The sequence below is a fragment of the Erpetoichthys calabaricus genome, chromosome 2, assembly GCF_900747795.2.
Source record: "Erpetoichthys calabaricus chromosome 2, fErpCal1.3, whole genome shotgun sequence".
NCBI classification, from domain to species: domain Eukaryota; kingdom Metazoa; phylum Chordata; class Cladistia; order Polypteriformes; family Polypteridae; genus Erpetoichthys; species Erpetoichthys calabaricus.
The window spans coordinates 58,966,189-58,985,192 of NC_041395.2; positions in this window are offsets into that span (position 1 = coordinate 58,966,189).

Consider the following 19,004-nt stretch of genomic DNA (forward strand, 5'->3'; position numbering starts at 1 on the left):
ACAGTAGCGTATTATGTATAAAGATTATGGTCACTTGACCACAGTGGTTCAGTAGTGTCTACATCCTGAATTCTATCCTGGTTATTACAAAATACGAAATCTACACAGGCTGCCCTCCTTGCCAAAAAAGAGTCACTGATTATGTATGAAAAGTCCTGCAGTTGTACTTTAATTTTTGTAAGGTTAACACAGTTTATATTTGGTAATTAAAATCCTCCAAGATTACAACATTCTCCTCTAAACCTAACATTTTAATGTTATTAAAAAGTTTCATATGAAATTACTATCTCAGTTCGGAGGATGTGTATAACACAGTCTCGTTATCGGATCTCCATCCTTAATGCTTTCTAATCAAATCACACAAATTCAGTATGTGGTGGCTCACCATCTGCTTGAAGAAGACTTGCATTCAAAGTTTATTTTACATAAATTGCAACTCTCTTTCTTAAATAATTTGTATTTGCCAATTTTATACTCATCCCTATCTTTATTATTGAGTCTGGTTTTAGTTATTGCTGTAATTTCATTGTAATGTTTGGGTACATAGGACTCCAACTTGCTTTTATTTTTGATGCTTCTAGCATTTAAGCAAGCATTTTTAACATGTTACTTATTTTACTTAAGCATTTTATCCTTGGACTAGAAATGAAGTTGCTGTGCATATTTGTTATTCCACCACTGTGCATCCCTTTATGTGAAATTCTAAACCTGGTCTGTCCTAAACTCCCTGGCCCAGACTCCTTGACTAACCTACTCACATGCTTCTTCAATATACTGTATCAATATTGTTTCTGTTTAAATGCAAGCCATCACAGTGAAGCAGGTGCCATCCTTTCCAGAAAGAGTCCTAATGTCCCATAAACATATGCCTTTCTATCTTACTCCAACATTTGAGCCATGCGTGAAATGTTTTAATGTCCTCAGTATTGCCTGGATGGCTGTGCGACACGGGAAGAAAGTCAGAGACGTCTGTTTACCTTGTCAATTCTACACCTCAGCTTGGCGCGTAACTCTTTAAATTTTGATTTCAGAATTGATAGCTTACCTTTATTTATGTTATTTGTTCCAACAATGACAATGAAATCTAGATCCACCCCAATTCTGACCAAGAGCCTATCCACTCTTCCAGAGCATTCCCCAACTTGTGGGCCCAGAAGACAATACACCATACTTCAAGTGTCTGCTCCCAGTAAACCTGCTTTTGAATACCTCTACAGACTAAGTCCACCACATGCCTGCCAACTACCTCAGAGTTTTAAGAGTCACTATCCAGTTCTGCAAGGTCCTGAAAACGGTTTGACATTTCCAATTCTGGAGTTGATGCTCGAGAACAAAGTGCATTCTTAACGTTTTCAGGTATCTGACTGTGACCCACTTAGCTCTACCTCAAATCAAGAAGGACTGACTCATCCAAGCCACCCTATAAAAGCTCCAACATCAAACAGAACTTGTATTATATTGTCCTCATAATCAACATTTGTATTAGTAAGTTTATCTACTCCTTTTTTAATTAAAAAATACACAGTGATTTAAATGAACTATTACAGTTGCTTAACACTTGTAATATTCTCCTGCCTTGACTGCCTGTATCTTTAATTACTTTGCCTTTGTCCTGATTGCCAACCTACATGACTGTTTTCCTAACACAATGCCCCTGTTTAGCTTTTTAGTTTCACACCCAGTGCTGCCAAATACACTGTACTTAAAGAATACAGTATGTTCCTCATTATAAATTGAGGCTTCTGCTCTGACTCTTATCCTAGCCTTTACATATAATCAATCGCTTTGTAGTTGTTTAGAAAATATTTTTATAGTGAACCGTTTTGTCCTTATGACTGTTTTCCCCTTTTTGTACTTTTTATTGTGTAGACTTTATCAGAATGCCTAATATCCCATAATTTACCACTGTTTATAAGGTATTATACTTTAGCATTTCTCCCACCTTCCTTGCCATTTTTTCCATACTGAAGAGAGCTGACCAGAGACGGTGACTTGATCAGAGACATCTGCGTAACTACAAGTTTGTGTGCTGCCTGAAACTACACATCTAGCATTATCAGGTTGTATGTTTATGGTTTGCCAGCATTCACATTATACTTTGCTTCCATATTATTTTTATCGGTATTGTCAATAATACATTATTAAATGTGTAACTTGACTCCTGCTTTTCCTTTTACTCTAATTGCCTGAAGTAATAGATGTAGAAGGGAAGAGGGGAGAAATGCTAAAGTACAATACCTGATGAAGAGTTTGTGTATGGGATTTGAGGCTTTCTGTTAAAGTCTACACAATAAAAAGGTGCAACAGGGGAAAGTAGAATTACATATTGTAGCAGTATACCCAAACAAAACAGGACTTTTTAATTAACACCTCAGAAAAGGAATGGAACTCCGCCATACACAGAGTATTATCTTTATATGCACCAGGCACTCAGTAATTCAACTCAAAATCTTTCATAGGTCACACTTATTTTGTTTAAAACTGTCCAAAAAGTACCCAGGGCAAGATCCAACCTGTGAGCGTTGCCATCCAGCTCCAGCATCACTAGGCCATATGTTTTGGGAATGTGTCAGATTAACATCATTTTGGATTAAAAATCTTTAAATACTGTACTGTTGGTGCCGAGTGTCCCAATGGCTGGGTTCTCAGTTCTTTACATGGCTCTTTGAGGTGGCTTACTATGCTTAAAATGACTTGTCAAAATGGCAGGATGGTCTCTCACACTTTGGTGTTGAGGCCACAACATTAGGGATCAGGAGCACTGTGATGTCAGATGGTGCAGCAGGGATGTTGCGTGCTGCACTTGCAGGTGGCACAACCAGGATGTTAAGTGGTGTGCTGTCATGTAGTGCAACAGAGGTATTAAATGCTGATCAGCTGTAGACAAGCAGGCGAACTTCGTTGTGTGGAGATACAAATATTCAGATCATTTTGCCATTTCCTTTTACTAAGCTGGCAATGCAAACCACATTCCAAGTCTGGATCTCAACTTTTAGACACTTCCTTTACCACCGTTCCACAACACCTCTACGATCTTCCTTGTCCTTTGCCTGTGCATTTTTCTACCAGTCCTGCCTTTCACAGCTCACTTGGGGTCAGAGGTAACTCAATCTACCACACCTTTCCCCAGCTCCATGAGCCTGAAACTGCACTGGTGCCCATGCACGTGGGCTAATGGACCTTAGCACATGGAGAAGCAGTGGTGGAGCTGCAGATGTGTCAGTCTCTCAGCTGTCTCCATCCTTGAACTGCTGCTACAAACAGCACTCCAGATTATGGCTCTGAGCCTTGAGACTCTCCAGCACCTTCTCCGAAGAGGCAAGCAGATTTGTTTTAGGTCTCCAAAACACTCAGTGCTCTGCTAAGTCAGACTGAAGGACTTCTTCACGTCCCACTTATGACACCAATATAGCGTTGACACAGAGAGCCCCAAAGGCTGGATTCTTTGCTCTTTACATGGCTCTTTGAGGTGGCTTGCTATCCTTGAAAGGATTGCTTGCCTTTTGCAGCAGTAGTTGGAAAAAACACCTGCTATTGTGCATGAGTTGCTGTTTTTAGAGGCACTCATGCTATAGATGATATAATGCCACCTCATTCTTTTGGTGATTCATCCCTGGCTGATGTAACTTGTCCTGTGTCATTGTAATATTTATCAGACAGCACTGGGTTCACAGTCATTCCTAACCCATTAGCTGTATTTGGAGGACCTCCCAGATAGGGACAAATGGTTCGTACCAGCCTATGCAACACTAGTAGAATGTAGAATTGTCTTTCTTAACCTTCCTCTTATGTTAGCTTTCTGTTACTATCTCTTATGTTAACGGGTCGGTTTTGACCCGTGTCTTTAATCAGCCATATTACCCACAAAACAATTATTTATCATCCAATTTTTTTCCTTACGTCTTGGTTACTTTGTTACGCTTCCTTGTCCATTAAAAGAATGTTTTTAATATTTCTGCTGTGACCTCATGAGCTTTTACTTTAACAGCATACCTCTCGTTTTCAATTTTAAAAAATGATTAAATGAACCTCAAGAGAATTATTTAAATAAATAAAAGGTTGTTATGTTACCTGACTATTACTGAGGGGTATTAGAACACATCTCTTAAGTAAATTTGTTATATGTATTTTTTATTATAGTACTAATTACTATAGTAACATCTATGGTGATACGGGTCAAATTTGACCCATATATATTTATTTCAAAGAAAAAGGCAAAAAAGTATTTTCAAAAATAACTTTAATATAAATGGAAAGCTAAACAAGTAAATCTCAAAATGTGGATTTGCAAGGTCAAACAAACAATGAACAATCAAGCAAATCAAACCAATAGAAATGAGGCACTAGTTCCAAAAAACGTCTTTGTGTGCAAGAACATGCATGTGTGGCAAAAAGTGACACTTTTAGTGTGTTCTTTGCAAATATATTTTTTGCAGTAGAAGCAGAGTACGTTTGTCTTTCTGTCTTTATTGCTAGGGCAGACCTGACACCTCTTTCTTTTAGAATCAGGTGGCCTCAGTGGGGTTGTGGCTGTGGCTGTGTAGGTTGATGTTGAGGCAGTGCTGGCCGAAGAGGATGCTGGCACTGATGCTCTTTGTGTTGCTGATGGTGTGGAAGGAGTGCTACGTGAGCTCTGCAGCTGTCTGACCAAGGCTGCAGCGGCTGGGTCCCGGGGCACCCGTTCCCTTTGCTCAATGTGTGCCTTGACAAGGGAACTTCCTAACTCCTCAAGAAACATTCTCCGCTTGTTTTTTCTGGTTGAGTTCCACCCTAGGTGAATGTGGGTCCACAACACAAATGCATTATATGCAGACACATCTAGAATGTTATAAAACACAACCATTGGCCACCTCCTGGTCATTCTCTGGCAAGTGTAGGTGGCAGTCAGCTTGTCCAGGTTGTCCACTCCACCTTTGGTTTTATTATAGTCCAAGATAATTATGGGCTTTTTGTCACTTGCTGATGACACAGCTGCGTCTTTGTGAAAAGTGGACGTAAGTATCACACTCCGGTGTTTTTTTGGACAATATGAAACAACCGTGGTGGTGTCTGTAAAAGCAAATTTTGAAGAAAGTGGAGCCCTGTCCTTCACCTGCAAAATTTCGGCAGGCAGCTCAGGTTTATTTTTTTTTTTACTGTGCCCACCATGGTAAGTTTCCACCTGAGAAGTTCTTGTCCAAGGTCATAGCTGGTAAAGAAATTGTCACATGTGATATTGTGACCCCGCAGTCCAGTAGTCATATCGAGGACTACATGTTTTCCTTGATTTTTCTCAGGAATGCCACTGGCATGTTTGCCTGTGTAAATCTGCAGATTCCATGTATAGCTGGTTTTTGCATCACAGGCTGCCCAAATTTTTATGCCGTATTTCCCTGGCTTACTAGGCATGTACTGCCGGAAAGGGCATTTTCCACGGAAAGGGACAAAACGTTCATCTACTGTTACCTCTGGCCCTGGGTTGAACATAAGTGGAAGGAGCTGCACCCACCTTTCCCAGACATCCCTGATGGGAGCAAGCTTGTCAGATTTTTCTCTAGTTTCTCTGTTGTCAAATCTAAGGACTCTTGATATCATTCGAAATGACTGAAGTGACATTGTTGCCCGGAAAATATTTCTGCCTGTCGACGCATCCCAGAGACTATCAGTGGCCTCATTGCTGGATTTGTAAACACCAGCAAGAAGAAGAACACCAATATAAGCATCCAGGTATTCCTCATCAATGTCATTCCACATGTCGCCATGAACCTTTTTTCCTTCAAGGTTTGTCATAGCAATCATGACTTTCTTTAGTGACAACGGCATAAACAGAGCAAAACATGTCTTGATGTCACTTACTCTCGTCACAGCAAACCTTGTGATTCCAGGGGTCATTTTGATGACAATTGCAGCAGCTGCCCTGCCATGTAAGTCAGGAGGTACTGAGCTCCAACAGATGTTACCACTTTTGGATTTGAACGTTTCAGCAGGAGTGAGTGCAGCTTCAGCATCAGTGACCTCCTCATCAGACTCATCAGATGTGTCTGTGCCTTCTGGTAGATACTCTACAATGTCTTCTTCCTCAGAAACCTGCTCATCTGTATCACTATGCTGTTCTGTGTCCAGAGCTTGGCTTATTGTAAATCTTCTTCTCATTTTTGACTGCTGCAAACAGGAGATGTGTACTCTGCAAGTCACCAACGCTAAACTAAATTTGTCTTATGCAAGCCTTACATGTCTGAACAGGTCTGTCTTTGTTTGTTTGTTCAGGTAAGGAGACACACAGGCAAAGAGAGAAGCCCCTCAAAGTGTGTTTAGGATTTTTGTTTTGACCCTAACTATTGTTTTATAACCTTAAATTATAACTGGGTCAAAACTGGCCCTACCAACACAAAGGTAATCATTTTCACCAGAGCATTTTATAATTTAGTACAATTGTTTTTTTTTGTTTTATTTTAATTAAATACACATTCCTGACAAAGTCAAAAAGCCTTGATGCAATAAACAAAATTAGGTAGTAGTTTTATGCATTTAAAAAGTAAAACGGGTCGGTGCTGACCCTAACACAAGAGGAAGGTTTTAACTGGAAGACTCACAGCCCACAGTGTATGCCTGAGAAACTGATTTTGTACGAGAATATTATTGAGGGTTGTATAACTGAGAAACTAATGTTGTATATTATTTGCTTAGAGGATCTGTCTAAAACAGCTTTAAAATATGACAAGACTTAATTTAAAAAATATTAGAATAAGCATACATATAGGGGAAAATATGTTTTTTCCTCTGCTTTAGGATGTCATCTGTTTCTGTTGGTGGGAGGTTGAATTTTTGTTCTGTTAGGTTTTGTTTCATCTCATATTTAAAATGTTTTCTTTTTTTCTTCTAGATTAATTTTGAAATTGTTTGGAGTATAAATTCTGTCTGTTTGATTGTAAAGAATTTTAGCTTTTGTTAAGTCCAAAAAGAAAACCAAATTAAACTATTGAGCATTAATGGCTGCAGCAAGGAGCTAGATGAGTTCTATATGGAAAAGGCAAAAGGAGCATCTATACGATGTATGGGCAGATGGATGGAAAAGGCAGAAAAGAATAGCACATTTTTCTTTGGACTTGAGAAAAGGAATGTGCAAAACAACATGATAAGAAAATTAAAAATTGATGAATCAGTTTGTAGAGATATAAATGATTTGTCAAGGTTTGTCACAAATTTTTATAGCAGCCTATATAGAGCCACTAACCACCCTGATAGTTCTCAGTTGTTCTCCTCAGTTAAGAATCCAGTAGTTACTAATGAGGAATTCAGAAAGGAATGTTCTGAAAATACTACTTTACAAGATGTTAAGATAATCGTTCTTAATTTGAAAACCAATAAAGCTCCTGGAAATGATGGGCTTACTGCAGAATTTTATAAGAAATTCATTGATAAACTTGATGTGTTTTAGTTTATGAGGAGTCCTTCAATGCTAAAGAATTGCCACCTAGTATGAAAGAAGGCATAATTACCCTCATACACAACCCTCATAAAGACAATAAGTTGATTGATAATTGGCACTCTATTACCTTACTTAATAGTGATTATAAAATTATTGCCTCAGTTTTTAGCTAGACGTCTTAAATGAGGCCTAGATGACATTATTAGTGAAAGTCAATGTGGCTTTACGAAAGGATGTCACATTTCATATAAAATTCATCAGGTACTGGACCTTATTGATTACCATGAATGGTTAGAGGGTAATCCATTAATATTATTTGATTTCACAAATCTTTTGATATTATTAGCTATACTTTCATTATTGTTTCTTTACGTTTTTAAATTTGGGAAATTACTTTCTTCAGACCATTAAAACTCTATGTAAAGGTATTAACAGTTCAGTTAAGCTTGTCCTTGAGATGTCACATAGATTTAATGATGAAAGAGGAATAAGCCAAGGATGTCTGACCTCTCCTTTGCTCTTTCTCTTGGCAGCTCAGATTCTTAATATTTTGATTGAACAAAGTTCCTTTCAAGGTATTAGTTTTAATGATAATGAATTCAAGTTAGCCGATTATTTGAACAATAAACATGAAGTTTCTAAATCTCTTGAAATAATTAACAATTAACAAGCTTTTCAGATCTAAATCTCAACATTAAAAAATGTGAACTCTTTCGTTTGAAAAAAATGTGATAATAGCACAATAAAACATTTGTCATCTTGGCATTAACATTTCTGAAAATGTAAGAAATAGGATCACCTTAAATTGTATGTCAGTCTTTAGTGAAATGTATAAAAAATGTAATGCTTGGCTGACTAGATATTTATCTATCCTGGGCAGAGTCCTGCTCCATAAAGCAGAGGAATTATCGAGAGTGTCATATGTATTTTCATCATTAGATGCTCCTTACAGAGGTTGGGATAATGCACTGATACGACATATTGCCGCACCCTCAACATGACAAACCAGCTCAGGAACCCAATTTTAGGGCCCAAGTGCAGCCGTGCAACGGGTGATACCTCGGCACCACGCTAGTTCGATTGGAATGGAACAGTGTGAAGTTTTTTTATGATGGCAGGAGTGCCAATCCTACCACCAACCCCCAAGTCGGAGGAAGTATTAAAAAATAAAATATCAGATGGAGACTTGGTGTCATCAATTTCTTCACACTGAACCTGAGTATGCAAATTAACTGCATTTAAAGATTTCTTAAAAATTCCTCTAGTAAATGGTACTGCATACCAAATATCATTTTTAGCAAATTTGGTGGGTTACAATTCCTGCTCTAATGCACATATCAAATTAGCAAACTACCTATAAAGTTGCTTATTTTTCATAAGCAAGTTTTGTTGAGTTGGTTTTTGATTTACAAACATAATTTTTCTCCACATTTTTATCTGAAATAATAAACACATTACCAACAATGGAAAATCATTATTCTTAGATGAATGGTTTAATAACAATATTGATTCACCAGTTATCTGATCATAATTATATGATTGCCTCTGCTGATTTATGTTTAAAGTTTGGTGCTATTTCTTCAATAAGAGAAAACATATAAAATGGCAGGTGATTTTATCCCAGATGATTTTATTTCCTTACTTAAAAGCAGTTAGACCTTTGTAAACACTTTCTCATAAAATGGATTTTCATGATCTTTAACCGGAGTTAACATATAGGACAAGTGCTGTAATAATAATAATTTTATAAGGCACTTATTAGTTCATAAATCCAAACCTCCAGTGATTTATCAATGATCACTCTATATGAACTTTTTTTTTTTTATAAATAAAAGTATAGAATTGTTCTTTAAAATATTGCATAGATATTATCCAGTTAATAAAACACTCTGCAAGTTCTTTGATGTAAGTGATGCATGTATGTTGTGTAAAGGGGTTACAGAGTCATTTATGTTTCATCGTGTATTTGTCAGTTTCTTTTGATTAGTTATTTTCCTGGACTTGAAAAAAATATTTGATAGAGCGATACCCCTTGAAAGTTACTAGATACTGCTAATTTTTAATAATGCCTCCTTTAGCTCAGACAAACACTATATTATTAACTTAATTGGTATAGAAACTAAATTTGATATACACCAAATTTGACTCTCCAGAGGGATATTATTATTTATATCTTGTGGATCACATTAATAACGTTATGATCTTAACAAAACAAAAAAGTTAAATCAGGCTGTTTTGTTAAGGCTTTAAACTTCATTTAATTTAAATATTTTTGCATTGGTTATTTCCTTATATTGTTTCTTTATTCTGTGTATACAAATGTAAGGATATCTGTTACATTTTATGAATGTGCAAAGCATTTTAATAAAGTTTATTTCTGAAGAAAAAAATATTCTGTCATCCGCTATGAGGCGCATCCGAGACGGGCCGGAGTGGAGTAAGCAGCGCTGCTGCTACCCTCAGACAAACATAAATGTCTGCCTCTGAAAAATGGATAGAGCGCTGTGACTGCCCGATCTGCGGGCGCATGCGCACAAAGAAAACCCGAGCCATGAAAAGTGGGGAACAATGTTTTTTGGAGGACCACTCAAGTTCAATGAAGTGCTGTGCTGTTTTTTTCTGTTTCTTGCCGCTAATCCACTAACTTCCTCGTCCTTCATTGACGTCATTTCCTTTATATTTTTTTTTTCATTTTATCTTAATTTTTAGATTACGGTTCATGTTCATTTTTAGTTTGCTTTTTTTGTTAATTTGTTTTTTTTTTTTTAATTTGCTCTTTGCCCTTCGGATCCACCTCAGACTGTTCTGTCGTCAGTTAGTCAGTTATTTTCTAAACTGCTAAGTCCTCAATAGGGTCACAGTGATCTTCTGGAGTGCCTTTAACATTTAATGACTTTCTTATAAGGCATGAACCATCTTCTAGAAATATGCAGCTGGGTGAATTGCATGTCTTATACACAATGTATTTGTAAATATGCTTGTTACACCATGCATTCAGCCATCAATTTCTTTTCTTAACGGTTCACCTTGGCAGGATTATGGGACAGCTGGAGCCTACCTCAGTAAGCACTGGGCACAAGGAAAGAACAAGGCCCAGTGCCAGTTTATCACAGGGTGAACACACACATGCAAGCACATATTAGCAGGGCCAATATAGCATCTTTGGATTGTGGGAAGAAACCAATGCAAACTTGCTGTGACTAAAAGTATTAAGGGAAATATGTGCTTCATTATATTTCAGATATAATATGAAAAATATAGATATAAATATATCTATTTTACATTATATCGAAACATATGTCCACATCTATTAGGTATATTGCAAAATATTTACTTTTAGTGTTTGCATTTAGCAAGGTTCACGATCTGTACCTTTGAGTTATTCTTTGATAACAGCATTGTAGTTGGTATTTCTTAATTGCTGATATAAGAGGACTGTGTGGTAATACATGAACAGTCCATCCATCCATCCATTTTCCAACCCACTGAATCCAAACACAGGGTCACGGGGGTCTGCTGGAGCCAATCCCAGCCAACACAGGGCACAAGGCAGGAAACAATCCCAGGCAGGGTGCCAACCCACCGCAGGACACACACAAACACATCAAGCATACACTAGGGCCAATTTAGAAACGCCAAACCACCTAGCCAGCATGTCTTTGGACTGTGGGAGGAAACCGGAGCGCCCGGAGGAAACCCACGCAGACACGGGGAGAACATGCAAACTCGACGCAGGGAGGACCTGGGAAGCGAACCCAGGTCCCCAGGACTCCCAACTGCAAGGCAGCAGCGCTACCCACTGCGCCACCGTGCCGCCCTACATGAACAGTCTTTTATTCTTAATTACATGCACAATTTTAAAAATGAATATGCAGCTTTTTGAATGAATGTCCCCGATATTATAGTCGGTTTACTTCAAGTATTGTTTGTTGGTTGAGTTTACAGAAACAAAAGGCATGACATTTGGATTAAGTGGGTTAAAATGGATGGTAAAATCCATCCATCCATTTTCCAACCCACTGAATCAAAACACAGGGTCACGGGGGTCTGCTGGAGCCAATGGATGGTAAAATGACTGCATAAATCCAGAGCGTAAATGTGATTCATTCAGTATACAGCTTTTAATATATTACTAGGGGACTTACTCCCTGCTCGCTTCGCTCGCCGACCCCCCTTGCCCTTTACGTCTCTGCCGTTCATGTTGTGAAGATGGGGGCTGAACACACCCCAAGGAGATGCCGTTTAAGAGGGGGTTTCGGTGCAGCGACTGCAACACAATGGGAAACAAAGTTTTTTTTTTTTTTACCTCCTCTTTGCTCGATCAGCTGCTTGCTTGCTGCTGCTGCCATGCCACATGATCTGCATCTCATGTGGCGCTTTGAACATTTAAAAGCCTGTACAGCAGCTGTCTTTGTCATCTACTCTTTGTCTTTTTTCTGGCCCCAGGTGTGGTTAAATCTGTTGGCACAAAGTCTCATTTCACGGGACGTGAGTTCTCGATATTTTTTACTTTATAATTTAAATACGGAATAAGAATCTTAAAATCTAACAACATCACATTAAAGTTCGATAAATTCTGATAAGAATCATACCAAACATATAGATGTAGGTTTTAAAATAAGCCAGATTTAAAGCGTGACAAAAAAAAGTCACATAAAATCGTTGCACTTTTAGGCTTAGGGTTATATAAAGAGTAGATATGCAGTGTATGTTAAAGATTTATTATTCCATTTTAAGAAGATGATACAACTAAAGGTTTTAGTCCGTTTCATTTTAGGACTGCAGCAAGCATTAGTTTTGGGATAGTGCCTGAGGACACACCAAAACCTTCTGTAAACATGCAATTTATATTAAGACGTCCTATTTTGTCTGTGTGCCACATCAAAGAAGAAACTACATGTTCTAGACATATTATATACATGATATATATATATATTACAAAATACTCAGTGTACATTTATCTAAATGTAAACATGCATTGCTGTTAAGTACTGATTATGTGCTGAATGATCAGAAATCACAAGTGGTAAAGGTACAAGTCAGTCATTTTCTAACACACAGGGTCAGGAGGGTGCTGGAGGCTCTCCCAGTAACAAACCCTGGACAGGGCACCAATCCATCTCAGGGAAAAACACACCCCAACCACACGCTAGGGCCACTTTAGTATCGTCAATCCACCTAACCTGCATGTCTGGGAGGAAACCAGAGAACTCGGAAGAAATCCACATAGACACAGGGAGAACATGCAAACTCCAGGCAGGGAGTACTTGGAACATAAATTCAGCTCTCCTTACTGCGAGACACCATTGCACCACTGTGTCACACTAAACATATCAGTGGAAATGAAACAGCTTTGAGACTGTTCTATTAAAAGGAACACCAAATGAAATAAATGACACCAAACAAAGATTATTGATTATGTTTCTTACACGTTCACAAAGCTTTTCTGGGTTGCGTGTGCAGCCATTCCACTGTAGCTGACTTGATATTTTAATCCTGGACACAGCTCATCCCGTGGAGGGTGGCTGTCCAGTCACACATGGCCACATTTGTAAAACCGGGTGGATGTGGCACCTCTTCACAGCAACAGTTTTGCAGAGGAGGCTTTGGAACTTTTGAAGTGTTAAGATTTACCAACTCAGTAAACATAAAATACGGTACAGAACAGCATTCCCTGTGAAAAATGAATCACTAATTTACATGTTATTATTTCTTACCTTACAGTTAAATGTACTGGTCAGAATTCTATAGTAGCAGAGATTATCTGAGTGTTTATGACACTTGATGGGTCTGTCCAGGGCTGGTTCCTGCCTTAATTTCCTCTCAAATCAATGGAAGCGCATCTCTGCAGCCATACAACTGATTTATAGGGGATGAGGAAATGGACCGGTAGGTGGAACTTTAAGCGTTGAGACCCATGTAGTTTATCAAAAAGTGAGAATCATTACAAATAACTTTATTAAGCAGGCAGCAGATAACAACAGCAACATTTATTTCTATGGCACATTTTCATACAAAGAATGTAGATCAAAATGTTTTATACGATGTCAAAGAGAAAGCTACAACAAAAGAAAAAACAAATATGTATTATTATTCTTACCTAATCCTAACAAAAAAAATCCATAAAACATATATAATTAGTACAAGAGTAGTGTCCCTATATATGATGTCGTATTGTAAGTCTCTATAGATGAGTACAGAGATAAGGTCAGATGGCTGTGAGGTCAGAAAAAACAAACAAAAGTCCTGTAAAGCTGGAGAAAAAAAAAAAATCTGCAGGAGTTCCAAGACCAAAAGATTGGCCCGCTCTACAGGGCATTCTACCAAACGTAAATGTTCTTAAGTCGTTTCTAATTGTTTCCAGGCTTCATCTGAGAGGATTCGACTCAGTCAATGTCGTGGAGAGCGGGGGGACCCACCTTCATTCCAGCATGACAGGTGGCTGCGCGGTGCCTCGATCAGGTGGCAGTGGCACAAAACTCCACTACAGAAGAACTGGTAGAGAAAGAAGAGAAAAGATTAGCAAAGATTACAATTCCCAGAACATTATGATCATTCTAAACATATTTTTAGTCCATTCAGAGTATAACTAAGATGTAGCTATGAAAAGCCAAACTTAAACAATGATTTTTTTTTTAGCAGTACTTTCATTGTTCCACAGTATTATCCTGGCAGATCTCTACTGGTAAACAATTCCAGATTGTTGGTGCAGAGCAGCAAATGGCCTCCCTACCACTTCTTTTAGCTTGGCACTCTTGGAATTATAAGTAGACCATCTTCACAAGATCTAAGTTTACAACTTGGTATGTAGGGGACAGGAACTCCAAAATATAAGAAGGGGCAAGATTATTTAAGGCTTTCAACACCATTATTTTTCTAGTTTTTTTTTTTTTTCTAGTTAAGATTTTTGCTGCTGCATTCTGCACTAGCCGCAACCGATTCATGTCTTTCTTAGGTGGTCCTGTTAGGAGTGAATTACAAACACTTAGCCAACTAAAAGCAAAGGTATGAATTATTTTTTCAGTATTTTGCAATGTTAAGAGGACTAACTTTTCCAATATTCCTTAAGTGAAACTGCAGTCCTAGTAATGTGATAAATGTATAATTTTAAGGATTAGGTCAGAGTGCATGATTACATCTAAATTCATTCGCACTGCCTTGACTTTTAAGGCTTGAGTATCATACCCGCACTACTTCGTTATTGCGCAGTCACTAAGGTTTCTGTTTTTTCTTTATTTTGGGAAAGTTGGTCGACCCTGCCTGGAGGTTGCATGTTCTCCCTGTGTGTACGTGCATTTCCTCGGCGTGCTCTGGATGTCTTCCAAAGACATTCAGGTTAGCTAGACTGGTGATACTAAATTGGGGATTGTTCTTTCCTTATTCCCAGTACTTGCTAGGAATAACTTCAGCTGTCCCAGGACCCTGCGCTGGTGAACTGACAACAAAAGGAATAGACAGATGGATGCATAGTGAAACAAGCACATTTACAAATACATTGTGTGAAAGACATGCAAACCACCCAGCTACATACTGTATTTCTAGAAGGTAGTTGGTGCTTTATAAGAAAGTCAATAAAATGTTCAAGGCACTCCAGCAGACCCCCTTCACCCTGTTGAGGACTAAGCAGGTTAGAAAGTGACTGGCTGACTGACTTCCTACGAAGCACAGTCTATGGTGGATCCCAAGGAAGGAAAGAAAGAAAATTGAAAACGCATATACTGTAAAATTGACATGAAAAAACAAAGTAAAAACTTAACATGAATTAAATAGTAAAATTAATCTGATACATAAATTAAAATGGGTGGAGCGCCACGCTAGAGAGGAAAAATGGGACCTTCACGGTAGCATGTTTCTGTCAATTACTTTACTCATCAGGCGAATTATTTGAGATTAATAACTCACCGAAAACTCTACTTTTAACCACACTGGGATATCGCATAACATAACAGCCCTATAATGCACTGGGACAAAGTGTTGATGGTGCGATTTGGAGCATAAAAGTCCAACCTGAAACGGCGATCAGGTGATCTCGATATCACGTGACCCTGCCGCCAACAGGTTGTTCGCCTAAAGCAGCCTGACAAGGCTGTCCGCAATAACGAGGATTGTTATCTTCTGAATTCTAGCTCCTATTGGCTGCCCAAACCGATTGTTGTACAGTGGAACCTCAGTTCACGACCATAATTCTTTCCGAAACTCTGGTCGTAAACCGATTTGGTCGTGAACCGAAGCAATTCACCCCATAGGACTGTATGTAAATACAATTAATCCGTTCCAGACCATACGAACTGTATGTAAATATTTTTTTTTTTTAATGTTTTTAAGCACAAATATAGTTAATTAAACCATAGAATGCATAGTGTAATAGTAAACTAAATGTAAAACATTGAATAACACTGAGAAAACCTTGAACAACAGAGAAAACTAACACTGGGACTAACACTAAGCACAGGGAAAAAAATTAACATTTGAAATATCCGTAGTTTAATAAACCACCAAGAAATGTAACATTGCAACAATGCACACTACGAAGTGAAAACAAAATCAAGCCCAGTGCATTCTTTAACTGCCTTCCTACCTTATTCGTCCAGCTCTCTCTCACGCTGTCTGTGTGTGTGTGTGTCTCTCTCTCTCTCTTGTGTGTGTGTGTTGCACTCTCTCTCTCTCTCTCTCTCTCTCTCTCTCTCTCTCTCTCTCTCTCTCTCTCTTGCTTGCTGCACAGGAAATGTACAGGGAGAGACTGAACATGTACAAACCGAAAGGGAAACTGGCTTGTTCGTATACCGAGTGTGTGGTCGTGAACTGATTTGTACGTGTACCGAGACATTCGTGAACTGACGTTCCACTGTACATCATTTGTATCCACCATACTAGGCTTGTGAAAAGTGGAATATTTTTGTAGCTATCAAACGATTCCCATTAGCAAAGCTCAGTAACATCAACATTATATTATACTACCGATTACAGTATTTATGTCACAAGTACTGAGCAGGAAAAAAAGTATTAAAAAAATGAATGCAGTCTGTTGCGTAAGTTCTCATCTTGCTAACCGAGAAGGAGAAACGTACAAAACTGTTGAGTCTTAAATGACTACAACCACACTCTTTATATGTATTATACATACAAAGCGTTAAAATTGGAACGAAACAAAGATTAGCTGAAGCTGCGTTGCAATTTTAGCACTCTATAAGATTGGTGTCTTAAAGGGGCATAGTGCACCCCGAGGAAACGCACGTAGACAGGGGGAAAACATGCAACCTCCAGGAAGGGAACACTTGCGACGTTACCTCCTTACAGGCTGCACAACCGTGCACCCAACAACATGTTTAATCATTAACAGTATAAGTTATTTAAATGAAGTTAAAGGAAAATGTAACACAAATGCACAGTGATCTGTGATGATCTGTGTCCCCTCTTCACAGCCATATGACTGGTGTTGCACCCAAATCTCACCCTTTCCACCGCAGAAACAAAAGGAAGGCAGAAGATATCAGACTTTGGGAGGTTTAATTTAAGATGATATTCATTCATCTGTGGATAGATAGCAGAGACACCGTCTCATAGGTTAAAACTTTGGTCTCCAATACGTGAATCAAATGGGTACTTCTTGGCAGTCATAACTGGGGTTACTCTTTACAGGGCCAGGATATCATTTTTTAAAATATCATAATTTGCTGGTACCAGCTTGTTTAAATTGCAACCGGCATTTAAGGCTTTACCTGTCTGAAAAGGTGTAACAGTATGGGCCTATTTTATTGGTACCAGTACTGGCTATTTGCAGATCCCTTGAATGCTAAGAGGTACAGTTAGGTCCATAAATATTTGGACAGAGACATTTTTTTTCTAATTTTGGTTCTGTACATTAATTACCACAATGAATTTTAAATGAAACAACTCAGATGCAGTTGAAGAGCAGACTTTCAGCTTTAATTCAGTGGGGTAAACTAAACGATTGCATAAAAATGTGAGGCAACTAAAGCATTTTTTGAACACAATCCCTTCATTACAGGGGCTCAAAAGTAATTGGACAATTGACTCAAAAAAAAAGGCTATTTCATGGACAGGTGTGGGCAAGTCCGTCGTTATGTCATTATCAATTAAGCAGATAAAATGCCTGGAGTTGATTTGAGGTGTGGTGCTTGCATGTGGAAGATTCTGCTGTGAACAGACAACATGCGGTCAAAGGAGCTCTCCATGCAGGTGAAAGAAGCCATCCTTAAGCTGCGAAAACAGAAAAAACCCATCCGAGAAATTGCTACAATATTACGAGGGGCAAAATCTACAGTTTAGTACATCCTAAGAAAGAAAGCAAGCACTGGTGAACTCAGCAACGCAAAAAGACCTGGACGTCCATGGAAGACAACAGTGTTGGATGATCGCAGAATCATTTCCATGGTGAAGAGAAACCCCTTCACAATAGCCAACCAAGTGAACAACACTCTCCAAGGGGTAGGCGTATCGATATCCATACCATAAAGAGAAGACTGCATGAAAGTAAATACAGAGGGTGCACTACAAGGTGCAAGCTACTCATAAGCCTCAAGAATAGAAAGGCTAGATTGGATTTTGCTAAAGAACATCTAAAAAAGCCAGCACAGTTCTGGAAAAACATTCTTTGGACAGATGAAACCCAGGATGATGGCAATAAAAAAGTATGGAGAAGGCTTGGAACAGCTCATTATCCAAAGCATACCACATCATCTGTAAAACACGGTGGAGGCAGTGTGATGGCTTGGGCATGCATGGCTGCCAGTGGCACTGGGACACTAGTGTTTATTGATGATGTGACACAGGACAGAAGCAGCCAAATGAATTCTGAGGTGTTCAGAGACATACTGTCTGCTCAAATCCAGCTAAATGCAGTCAAATTGATTGGGCAGTGTTTCATGATACAGATGGACAATGACCCAAAACATACAGCCAAAGCAACCCAGGAGTTTATTAAAGCAAAGAAGTGGAAAATTATTGAATGGCCAAGTCAGTCACCTGATCTTAACCCAACTGAGCATGCATTTCACTTGTTGAAGACTAAACTTCGCACAGAAAGGCCCACAAACAAACAGCAACTGAAAGCCGCTGCAGTAAAGGCCTGACAGAGCATTAAAAAGGAGGAAACCCAGCATCCGGTGATGTCCATGAGTTCAAGACTTCAGGCTGTCATTGCCAGCAAAGGGTTTTCAACCAAGTATTAGAAATGAACATTTTATTTCCAGTTATTTAATTTGTCCAATTAATTTTGAGCCCCTGAAATGAAGGGATTGTGTTAAAAAAATGCTTTAGTTGCCCATTTTTATGCAATCGTTTTGTTCACCCCACTGAATTAAAGCTGAAAGTCTGCACTTCAACTGCATCTGAGTTGTTTCATTTAAAATTAATTGTGGTAATGTACAGAACCAAAATTAGGTCCATAAATATTTGGACAGAGACAACTTTTTTCTAACTGTATACTTCGGTATCCCCATATCGGTGCTGAAGTGGCAATAGTAGCTAGGTAGTCTAGAATCCATATTCTTACTCTGGTGCCATTTCTGCAAAACTGCAGGCTGATGCTTTGGTGAACTGTGCTGGCTCACAACTTCACCTTGTAACTGCGAGA